The sequence below is a fragment of the Hyla sarda genome, chromosome 4 (assembly GCF_029499605.1).
Source record: "Hyla sarda isolate aHylSar1 chromosome 4, aHylSar1.hap1, whole genome shotgun sequence".
Lineage (NCBI taxonomy): Eukaryota > Metazoa > Chordata > Amphibia > Anura > Hylidae > Hyla > Hyla sarda.
The window spans coordinates 62,881,295-62,894,240 of NC_079192.1; positions in this window are offsets into that span (position 1 = coordinate 62,881,295).

Sequence of the window (12,946 nt, forward strand, 5' to 3'; positions counted from 1 at the left end):
AGACGCTATTTTGGACTTTGGAATTTTTTTGCGCGTACGCCATTGACCGTACAGTTTAATTCACAATACATTTTTATGCTTTGTACATTTACGCATGCGGCAATACCACATATGTTTATTTTTATTTACACACTTTTTTTTTTTATGGGAAAAGGGGGGTGATTCAAACTTTTATTAGGGAAGGGGTTAAATGACCCTTAACTTTTTTCTTTATTTTTTTATTTTTTTTGCAGTGTTATAGCTCCCATAGGGAGCTATAACACTGCACACACTGATCTTTTACACTGATCTCTGCAAAGCCATAGCTTTGCATAGATCAGCGTTATAGGGGGTTGATTGCTCAAGCCTGTAGCTCAGGCTTGGAGGAATCAAATGCTGATCGGACGCGACGGAGCAAGGTAAGGAGACCCCCGCTCGCGTCCTAGCGGATCGGGACATCACGATTTTATCGGGATAGTCCCGGTCAGCCTGACTGAGCTGCCGGGAAGCTTTTACTTTTGTTTTAGACGCGGCAATCAATGCTGTGTCTGAAGGGTTAATAGCACGCGGCATAACGATCTGTTTTTCGCCGTATAAGACGCACTTTTTCTTCCTCAAAACTGGGGGGGAAAAGTTGGTGCGTCTTATACGGCAAATACACATCAAAACCCTGTCCTATCGTGGCGGTCCCTGCGGCCATCAAAGGCCGGGACCCGCGGCTAATACAGGACATCACCGATCGCGGTGATGCCCTGTATTAACCCTTCAGACGCGGCGATCAAAGCTGACCGCCGCGTCTGAGGTGAAAGTGACACTAACCTGGCTGCTCATTCGGGCTTTTCGGGACCGCCGGGGTGAAATCGCGGCGTCCCGAACAGCTTACAGGACACCCAGAGGGACCTTACCTGCCTCCTCAGTCTCTGCTCCGTGCCGGGATCCCCTGCATGGCCGGCGCTCTCCTTCGTCGTCATAACGTTGTCGCGCACGCCGTCCCGTCATCCAATAGGAGCGGCGTCCGTAGCAATGTCATGGCGGCGACGGAGAGCGAGGATACCGGGCAGCAGAGACGTTCCGGAGCGACGGGGACACCACAGGGACGCGGCGACAGCGATGGAGGGTGACATCCAGGGTAGCGGTGACGAGTGGTGATGGGTCCAGAGCGGCGGGGACACGTGAGTATTACCTCCTATACCAGTGGTCTTCAACCTACGGACCTCCAGATGTTGCAAAACTACAACTTCTGGCATGCCCGGACAGCCAACGGCTGTCCGGGCATGCTGGGAGTTGTAGTTTTGCAACATCTGGAGGTCCGCAGGTTGAAGATCACTGTCCTATACTTTACATTGTATTTGGTTCAGAATCTTTTTTTTCTAGATTTTCCTCCTTTAAAATTGGGTGCGTCTTATATACCGGAGCGTCTTATATGGTGAAAAATACGGTATATGGTTAACGCTAGTCTTCTTGTATACCCAAAACTCTCCAATATGAAATAGATATTTTTAAGTATGTCTAAAACAAATTGTTTGAGGTACTTGTCTTGGCCACGGAATTTTATTGGAATGACCATTCTAATGCATCTGAAGCCTCCGCACTGTCACGATGCCGGCTGGCAGGAGGTGGATCCTCTGTGCCAGAGAGGGATGGCGAGGACCGTGCTAGTGGACCGGTTCTAAGACACTACTGGTTTTCACCAGAGCCCGCCGCAAAGCGGGATGGTCTTGCTGCGGCGGTAGTGACCAGGTCGTATCCACTAGCAACGGCACCTCTCTGGCTGCTGAAGATAGGCGAGGTACAAGGGAGTAGGCAGAAGCAAAGTCGGACGTAGCAGAAGGTCGGGGGCAGGCGGCAAGGTTCGTAGTCAGGGGAGATAGCAATAGTTCTGGTACACAGGGTATAAACACACAAGAACGCTTTCACTGGCACTAAGGCAACAAGATCCGGCAAGGGAGTGCAAGGGAGGAGACTAGATATAAGCAGGGAACAGGTGGGAACCAATTAAGCTAATTGGGCCAGGCACCAATCATTGGTGCACTGGCCCTTTAAGTCTCAGGGAGCTGGCGCGCGCGCGCCCTAGAGAGCGGAGCCGCGCGCGCCAGCACATGACCGCAGGAGACGGGAACGGGTAAGTGACCTGGGATGCGACTCGCAAGCGGGCGCGTCCCGCTGTGCGAATCGCATCCCCAACGGCCATGGCAGAGCAGCGCTCCCGGTCAGCGCTGACCGGGGAGCTGCAGGGAGAAGGACGCCGTGAGCGCTCCGGGGAGGAGCGGGGACCCGGAGCGCTAGGCGTAACAGTACCCCCCCCCTTAGGTCTCCCCTTCTCTTTATCGGGTAACTGCCTCCCCTGGGATGAGGACACCGGGAAAGGATGGAGGGATTCCTCAACGGCAGGCAGAACCGCAGGAGTAGGAATGGGGAGAGAGGGCAGAGGGCGGGACCTGGCACGGGGCAGTGTGACACCAGGACGAGGGCCATGAGGGGACACAGAAGCTTGCCTGATGGAACTGGGAGGGGGGGAGGTGCATTTCCTGTGGCAGGCAGAGTCCTTAATGACCTTAGGGGGACCAGATACAGGAGGAACCACAGAGTTACGGCAAGGGTTACTGGGAACCGGTTTTAGACAGTTCTTGGAACAAGAGGACCCCCAACTCTTGATCTCCCCAGTGGACCAATCCAGGGTTGGGGAATGAAGTTGAAGCCAGGGAAGTCCAAGGAGAATTTCCGAGGTGCAATTGGGGAGGACCAAAAGTTCAATCCTCTCGTGGTGAGATCCGATGCTCATAAGAAGGGGCTCCGTGCGGAAACGTATGGTACAGTCCACCCTGGCTCCGTTGACCGCGGAAATGTGGAGTGGCCTGACAAGACGGGTCACCGGAATCCGGAATTTATTCACAAAGGAGTCCCGAATAAAATTCCCAGAAGCTCCAGAGTCCAGGCAGGCCACGGCTGAGAGGGGAGAGCTGGCTGAAGTGGAAATCCGAACAGGTACCGTGAGACGTGGAGAAGCCGACTTGGCATCAAGAGACGCCACACCCACGAGAGCTGAGTGCGAGCGTGCGTTTCCCAGACGTGGAGGACGGATTGGGCAATCCACCAGAAAATGTTCAGTACTGGCACAGTACAAACAAAGATTCTCTTCCTTACGGCGATTCCTCTCTTCCAGGGTCAGGCGAGACCGATCCACTTGCATGGCCTCCTCGGCGGGAGGCCTAGGCGCAGATTGCAGTGGAGACTGTGGGAGAGGTGTCCAGAGATCTAAGTCCTTTTCCTGGCGGAGCTCTTGATGCCTCTCAGAAAAACGCATGTCAATGCGAGTGGCTAGATGAATGAGTTCATGCAGGTTAGCAGGAGTCTCTCGTGCGGCCAGAACATCCTTAATGTTGCTGGATAGGCCTTTTTTAAAGGTCGCGCAGAGAGCCTCATTATTCCAGGATAGTTCAGAAGCAAGAGTACGGAATTGTATGGCGTACTCGCCAACGGAGGAATTACCCTGGACCAGGTTCAGCAGGGCAGTCTCAGCAGAAGAGGCTCGGGCAGGTTCCTCAAAGACACTTCGAATTTCCGAGAAGAAGGAGTGTACAGAGGCAGTGACAGGGTCATCGCGGTCCCAGAGCGGTGTGGCCCATGACAGGGCTTTTCCAGACAGAAGGCTGACTACGAAAGCCACCTTAGACCTTTCAGTAGGAAACTGATCCGACATCATCTCCAGATGCAGGGAACATTGGGAAAGGAAGCCACGGCAAAACTTAGAGTCCCCATTAAATTTGTCCGGCAAAGACAGGCGGAGGCTAGGAGTGGCCACTCGCTGCGGAAGAGGTGCAGGAGCTGGCGGAGGAGATGGTTGCTGCTGCTGTAGCTGAGACTGAATCTGCTGTAGCTGCGACTGGAGTTGCTGAGTCATGGTGGTCAAGTACGACAGCTGGTGATCTTGTTGGGCAATCTGTCGGGCTTGCTGGGCGACCAGTGTGGGGAGGTCGGCGACAACAGGCAGAGGAACTTCAGCGGGATCCATGGCCGGATCTACTGTCACGATGCCGGCTGGCAGGAGGTGGATCCTCTGTGCCAGAGAGGGATGGCGAGGACCGTGCTAGTGGACCGGTTCTAAGACACTACTGGTTTTCACCAGAGCCCGCCGCAAAGCGGGATGGTCTTGCTGCGGCGGTAGTGACCAGGTCGTATCCACTAGCAACGGCACCTCTCTGGCTGCTGAAGATAGGCGAGGTACAAGGGAGTAGGCAGAAGCAAAGTCGGACGTAGCAGAAGGTCGGGGGCAGGCGGCAAGGTTCGTAGTCAGGGGAGATAGCAATAGTTCTGGTACACAGGGTATAAACACACAAGAACGCTTTCACTGGCACTAAGGCAACAAGATCCGGCAAGGGAGTGCAAGGGAGGAGACTAGATATAAGCAGGGAACAGGTGGGAACCAATTAAGCTAATTGGGCCAGGCACCAATCATTGGTGCACTGGCCCTTTAAGTCTCAGGGAGCTGGCGCGCGCGCGCCCTAGAGAGCGGAGCCGCGCGCGCCAGCACATGACCGCAGGAGACGGGAACGGGTAAGTGACCTGGGATGCGACTCGCAAGCGGGCGCGTCCCGCTGTGCGAATCGCATCCCCAACGGCCATGGCAGAGCAGCGCTCCCGGTCAGCGCTGACCGGGGAGCTGCAGGGAGAAGGACGCCGTGAGCGCTCCGGGGAGGAGCGGGGACCCGGAGCGCTAGGCGTAACACGCACATTGCTGCATGATGATCCATGTCATACTATTCTTATGGTTAACTTTAGTCTTCTTGTATACCCAAAACTCTTCAATATGAAATAAATATTTTTATGTATGTCTAAAACAAATTGTTTGAGGTACTTGTCTTGGCCACGGAATTTTATTGGAATGACCATTCTAATGCATCTGAAGCCTCCGCACATTGCTGCATGATGATCCATGTCATACTATTCTTATGGTTAACTTTAGTCTTCTTGTATACCCAAAACTCTCCAATATGAAATTAATATTTTTATGTATGTCTAAAACAAATTGTTTGAGGTACTTGTCTTGGCCACGGAATTCAATTGGAATGACCATTCTAATGCATCTGAAGCCTCCGCACATTGCTGCATGATGATCCATGTCATACTATTCTTATGGTTAACTTTAGTCTTCTTGTATACCCAAAACTCTCCAATATGAAATAGATATTTTTATGTATGTCTAAAACAAATTGTTTGAGGTACTTGTCTTGGCCACGGAATTCTATTGGAATGACCATTCTAATGCATCTGAAGCCTCCGCACATTGCTGCATGATGATCCATGTCATACTATTCTTATGGTTAACTTTAGTCTTCTTGTATACCCAAAACTCTCCAATATGAAATAGATATTTTTATGTATGTCTAAAACAAATTGTTTGAGGTACTTGTCTTGGCCACGGAATTCAATTGGAATGACCATTCTAATGCATCTGAAGCCTCCGCACATTGCTGCATGATGATCCATGTCATACTATTCTTATAAATAACCCACATGTTTCTGTGTATAACAATGTCCTGCACTGTCACAGCTGCTCCCTGGCTTGCATGCTTGTAATATAATATAAAACAGGCCATGTCTCATTATCTGCAGCACATTAGCCAAGAGTTGGGAGCCAGGAATTGATACCTCCCTGTGTCAGGCAGCCGAGCTGGGGATGAAGGTCAATGGAGACAATAGATTGTGTATTTGCCAGATTTCCTGTGTGTTAGTGGGGGATAAGCAGCTGTTAGTGGTGCAGCTACAAGAGGCACGGAGGAGTATATAAGTATAAACAAAGGAGTTCAGCAATGTACATTGATTTTTGCAATATATTATTATTTTTTATTTCAGATGTCAGGGCGTCGCAACTGAACGGTTTTCACAAGAATGAATGGCGCAAATTAGCAATTTCCGCATAATTCTGAAATTGTCTCATAAATGTAATTTCTGCGAGGTCTAGGGCAATGGCCTCAAACTGTAGTCCTCCAGATGTTGCAAAACTTCAACTCCCAGCATGCCCGGACAGCCAACGGCTGTCCGGGCATGCTGGGAGTTGAAGTTTTGCAACATCTGGAGGGCCACAGTTTGAGACCTAATCTAGGGTCTTACGACATCCAGGACACCTGTTTTATAGAGGACCCTCGCCCTGCACTCTAGGCCTAAGCAAAAAAGTTCATTTGACACTAAGGGGGTGTACCAACTCGCAAAGTTGGCCATGTTCAGTGGTCCGTCAGCAGCCCTGACCTCTGCCTGTCTTCTGCTGCTTACAGATCACTGTCTGCCATGACCCTTGCGCTGCCTGACTACAACTCCAGCCTCCTAACTTGGTGACATCTGTTAAAGGGGTACTCCGGCGGTAAATAATTTTTTTTTTTTTAAATCAACTGGTGCCAGAAGGTTAAACAGATTTGTAAATTTCTGTATCGAAGGGAGCTCGGCACCACTCTCTGTATATGAAAAGGACGGGAAAGGCTAGGACCCTTGATTGCTTCTCCCCTTGCAACTGCTGGAGGTACATACAGGTGCTACCACGCTGATAGACAATGTGAAATTCCAGTAAAAAAGATGAAGCGGAGCACTCACCAGACCTTGAGTGCAGATGGATTTTATTGACCGGTTCGATCAAAGGCACATCAGGGGGGGAAGAGGTGGTACAGACAGGGGAGTGTGACTTAGAGACGCGGGGGTATCCTCTCGGTGACGGACCGTTGCGCGCCGAAGCGCTTCTCCAGACCGGGAATGATGAGGTCACAGGAAAAGGTGTGCTTTATGGGATCAAGCAAGCCATGACGCTACAGGTAAGTAACATCCTATTGGTAGGCTGACTTGATTGTGTAACAAACTTTGCAACAACACATAAAAAAGTGCATATTAAAAGCATCTACTTAACATATGAGATATAAAGGTATACAATATTATATCAAAGCGCTATATTCTTCCCCCCCTGATGTGCCTTTGATCAAACCGGTCAATAAAATCCATCTGCATTCAAGGTCTGGTGAGTGCTCCGCTTCATCTTTTTTTACTGAGATTTGTAAATTACTTCTATATAAAAATCCTAATCCTTCCAGTACTTATCAGCTGCTGTATGCTCCAGAGAAAGTTGAGTTGTTATTTTCTGTCTGACCACAGTGCTCTCTGCTGTCACCTCTGTCCATGTCAGGAACTGTCCAGAGCAGCATATGTTGGCTATGGGGATTTGTTCCTGCTCCGGACAGTTCCTGACATGGACAGAGGTGTCAGCAGAGAGCACTGTGGTGAGACTGGGAAGGAATTGAAAAAGAAAAGAACTTCCTGTGGAGCATACAGCAGCTGATAAGTAATGGAAGGATTAAGATTTGTATATAGATGTAATTTACAAATCTGTTTAATTTTCTGGCACCAGTTTATTAAAAAAAAAAATAATAATAATGTTTTCCACCGGTAGCAGATGTTGGGATAGAAAGAATGGAAAGATATTTAACTTTACTGTGAAAATCTACTGTAAATGTGGACCCCCATATTTGTAGGTGATGTGTTATGTGGGCTGCTAACTGAAAGGTCTTGTGAGACCGTTCAGACTAGAGATGAGTGAATTTACAGTAAATTCGATTCGTCACGAACTTCTCGGCTCGGCAGTTGATAGCTTATCCTGCATAAATTAGTTCAGCTTTCAGGTGCTCCCGTGGGCTGGAAAAGATGGATACAGTCCAAGGAGACTCCTTCCTAGGACTGTATCCACCTTTTCCAGCCCACCGGGGCACCTGAAAGCTGAACTCATTTATGCAGGATAAGTCATCAACTGCCGAGCCGAGAAGTTCGTGACGAATCGAATTTACTGTAAATTCGCTCATCTCTAGTTCAGACAATAAGTAAAGGTTTTGAACTTCTATTTAGAGCTCAGGCCCATGTCTTATACAAGACTATCAGGGCCATGCCTAATACATATTGCTGGGTTTTTACACACAAAAAAAGAAACAGCGTACAGAGGAGTTTTTAAAATGTGATAGTGCCAAGGACTATCACAATACCCGAAATGCGTGACTTTATTTATACTACCTGTGTATCTGATTTTTATCAATAAAGGTGGACATTTTCCAGCACTATCTTCTATGATGAATATTCCTCCTTTTCAAGTAGTTCCAGGGTGCTGCCAAGCACCATCTGTGTTGCTGAGGAGGTAAGCGAGGAGTAAGCTAGTAAGCTGGTGAGCTTATCTTTGTGCTTTACTAATGCCCCGGACTGAGATGACAAAATACCACCTGATATACTCACTTGCTTTGCGACAGTATTCCTGATGATGTCCTTAGTAGTGTTAAATGGTCACTCTCATTAAAACTAATTTTTGCTATTGCACTCCTTATGCTAAATAAAAAAATATTTCTAATAAACTTTGTTTAAAAAAAAAAGAAGTTTTCTATGTTTTATTTGTGCTTAAAAGAGCTCAAAAGCACATTTTCCCCCATCTTATACACAGACTTTGGACCAAAGCCCAAACGCAGGAAGTGCAGCCTGGAGTGCTGAGGGTGTGTGTCCAACCAACAGCATATGGCAGTTATGTGTGAAAGGAGCTATGATTGGATGAGGCTGGACACCCCCCCCCCCTCAGCACTCCAGGCTGCACTTTCTGTGTTTGGACTTCGGTCCAAAGTCTGTGTATGAGATGGGGGAAAATGTGCTTTTGAGCTCTTTTAAGCACAAATAAAACCTAGAAAATTAAAATTTTTGTAAACAAAGTATATTAGAAATATTTTTATTTCCCATAAGGAGTGCAATAGCAAAAATTTGCTTTCATTAGAGTGCCCATTTAAGTGGATTTGGGGTTAGTTCATAATATCTTTGCTGGTGGTGATAAGGGTGACAGAAATATGCATAGTGCTCTAGGGTGGTTATAGATTAAAACCTAAAAAAACTAATATCCCTAGGGGTCTAGGATGGCTTAGTGGTTAACTTACTACTGGCTATGATAGGAAGGTGTCAGAACCCTGTGTATGAATGGGCCCTGAAAGGTAATGGAAGGGCCCCATGGGATGGGCCCCCCATTCCCCCTTCTTCCAGGTTTTAGATATAAAAAAAAAAAAAAAAAAAAAAAAAAAAAGGATAGTGAAGTAGGTGAAGGATATAAAGGGTTAACAGTGTTATTAACTTGTACTTGGAGTCGTTTATTACAGGTTGTTGCTGTTGCTGGGCAGAAGAAGAGGAGTTACGGATTGGCTACCTATGCCACGGCGGGAAAACAGAATTCTATTTAAGAAAAGGATGACTGGGCAGTTGGCTAGTCAAAGAAGAGTTACCTGAAGAAATAACAGCGGCCCGTCCCTCCCTCCCTGTCACGGTCTGTTTGTTGAGGGGGTCACCAGTTGGGTGGACATAGATACATATTGAAGAGTGGGGTATGTCACCCAGATCTGCTGGGTGGACAGCTTTGGTGAAAGAGTTTTACTAGTGGTTTAATTTGATTGATGGTTTATAGGTTAATTATTATTATGAATTATTGATGGTTATTTAATGGTTATTTATTAATAAGTTAATTATTTATTTACCCTCAATAAACGGCCGTGGCCTTTTTACCCCATACAAGTGTATGTGTTTTCATTTAAGGGGCAGTTGGTTGGCGGGGGGCATTGGGGGGTCCCCTTCCCATGGAGCATGTAGCTGCAGACCAGTCAGAGCACCCATGCTGAACCCTGTCCACCACCAGAAGTTTCTACAATGGGTAACTAACTGATCATCAAAACTGGACCATGGAGCAATGGAAAAAGGTTTCCTGATAAATCTCATTTCATTTTACATTATGTGGATGCCTGGGTGCGTGTGGGTCCCTTACCTAGAGATGAGATTGCACCTGGATGCCCTATGGGAAGAAGACAACCTGAAGAAGGCAGTGTGATTATCTGGGCAACGTTGTTCTTAGCTTCATGTGGATGTTACTATAATGTGGTGGCCCAGTACGGGAGGTGTTAGCCCGTACACTTGCTGCCCTTTCAGGCAGCCTCCCTTCAGTGTCCCCATCTAAATATGTTTATTATGTATTATACTGTGTAATGTGTGAAGAAAGCGTTGTCACTTTAAGACTGTTTACCATGTGAGTTGTCATATGATTGTTACCCAGGAGGTATCAGTGACCAGGTGACTTAAGGGTGACCAATGGGGTCCCCCCATAACTTCCCCCATAAAAGCCCTGGCTAAAGCCTCTGCTCTCTCTCTTGCTTCCTGATGAGGTCAAGTCGTGCCTAAGTGTGTGTCCTGAGTCATAGGAGGCCCCAAGTCCAGTCTGCAGCCACAAGCTACAAACCTGCAAGTAACCACAGTCACAGTCTTCTCAGTCATCAGTCACAAGTCAAGTCAGTCACAGTCATAATTTGTCAAGTCAACGTGGCCTGCATTAAATTGACCTCATCTACTACAAGTCCCAGCAAGCCCTGAAGGTCTCTGAATTCACTGGTCACCTCCGTGGGCCCTGGCTGACCTGTATAGACTTTTCCACCTGTCTAACCTCAGTAAGCTACCGTTATCCATAACTTGGTGCTGGAGTTATTATTGCCCCCGTGCCTAGCCCAGGATCCAGCGGTATACCTTCGGGTGGTATTGAGGATAAACCACGCCCTGGCGTCATGAATACAAGTGGTTAATGCCATCTGCCCCTAGGGTAATTCCATCTGCCCAGCATCTCACACCCCATACCACAACTTTTGGCATCACTGTATTGTGTCGACCATGTGCAAAATCAGATCAGAAGCTATGTTACGTTGTCAAGTATTGCCTGTACCTGCAAGGGTTAAAGATGTGCCGAAGAAGTGCGCGAAAATGTCCCGCGCTGGTCAGTGTCCTGCCCCTGGGTGTGGAAACCATGTTTCTGTATCGATGCCGAAGTGGAACTGTAAAGATCCGCCCCTTGTTGTTGGGGGAGCGGAAGTCAGCACTGCACAGCTGACGCACTTCCGGCCGATGACCATTCTCCCGAAGCCCTGTATAAAAGGAGCAGCGCTGCCGGTTTGCCGGAAGTCAGCAAGTGGAGCAACATGGCGGAACAGGCAAGCAAGGGTGCAGAGAGTCCCAAGATGGCGCCAGAGGCCCGGAAACTCGCCGCGGCGCACATGTTGTAAGAGTTAGCTGACCATCTCAAGAAGATCTCCAACAGGGCCGAAGAGGCCTGCTACCAAATCCCGTTGCCTGAGGACGATGGAGACTGGCCAGCAACTCCGGCGGAGGGCACGTCGGCATCTTCTCGTGGATCATCGCCGTTGAGGCTGTCCCCTCATCACCGGACCTGGGGGTCTTGGGCCAAAGTCCACACCGAGGAGTCAGATGTGAGTACCCCGGCTGAAGCCGCTTTCTCTACCCCTCCTTCTACCCCTAGCCCAGAGCAAACCCGCCAGGCCCAGAAGTCTGCAGCACGTCCCCCGGTCCCCACCTTTTCCAAAGTGGTTGTTTGGTGATGAGCCTGGACTAATACAATATATGAGGGAGCACCTTCTTACCCTGCCAGGGAAGTCCCATCCCCCAGTCCCACCAGCCCAGTTCAAGAGGGCCAGAAGAGAAGCACAGAGAATGGAAAGATATGGGCCGAAGCTGCTGCCATATGAGGTGCGACAAGCGCAGCAGCAGGACACAAAAGCATTGGAGGCCCTGTACATTAGGAAGCTAGAACAAACCCGAGAGGGAGAGCCACCCCTGGATCGTTGCAGAGCGATGGTCATAAAATTTGACAAAGTGCGAGGGTTTAGCACTCTTATGGACTGTCGTCATGGAGGGACTGTCTTGGTCAATCGTCGGGCAGTGCAGAGAGACTATCTTCCCCCATCATTGCATTCTCTAGAGAGCGTGGAGATCGTGGAGTATACTCCTATACAGAGCATGCGAGGAGAGTGGGCTGCAGCGGTGACCCGTCTGAAGAACCCCACAAAGATTCCTTTTGCATATTTTCCCTCTGATGATTGGGACGCAGATCCCATCGGATTACTACCTCCTCAACTCAGAAAGTAATCCTCAGGAAGTAAAGAGTAAGAAATCTACATGCCCGAGGCACCTGTTGTGGCAGCAAAATACCGTCCTAAGTCATATGTGAATGTACCCAGGCCTACTCCTTTGATCGAGGAGGTTTGGCCGGCCCAACAACAACCAACTGCTGTTCCCCCAGTGGCGCAAGCTGCTGCAGTACAAATGGGGGTCACAATCAGCCCCACCATTACAGAGTTCTCTTTGTCACGGGTGTACTGGAACACCCGCGTGAGTCCATTAGAGGGGGCACAGTCCTGTGGACCCCCACTACATGTCCCAGCCTCGGAAGCAGTCCGATCAGCGAAGCTGGGATGCCAAGTTTCCAGGTTGAAGAATCTGCTTTGCTATGTGTCACTAACTTTACTTTGTGAAGTGCTTTTGTTCTCCACAGGTTATGCAACGTTTAAGAAGGAATGCCTGACGAACTTGTCAAGAAGTTTATATGTAACCATTTGCATAAGTGTATGTGCCCGGCTTTTAGCCGTGATTCTTTACTAAGGACTCTAAAGTGTACCAGAACTGTGGAGCGGTACTAAAAAAAAAAAAGAAATTTGTAAATATTCGAGTAATATATTTTTGCTCATATCTTCGTACAAGTGAGTATTCATGTTAGTGTATACCCCATACCACAGCTTCATGTGCCATCTACCTAAACATTGTACAGACAAAGGGGGAGATTTATCAAAACCTGTGCAAAGGACAAGTTGCTCAGTTGCCCATAGCAACCAATCAGATTGCTTCTTTCATTTTGCTGAGGCCTTGTTAAAAATAAAAGAAGCAAGCTGATTGGTTGCCATGGGCAACTGGGCATCTTTTCCTTGATAAATCTCCCCCAAAGTCTGTACTTTATGGCAGTGGTGTGGCGTTGGTGCACGATGAGGGATTTATCCTGTTCGTGGCACCAAAAAACGGTTGTGGTGGCCACAGGGTGTTAATAGGATGTACCTTTAATACCTTGTGATGCCAGGGCACCGTTTATCTGAAC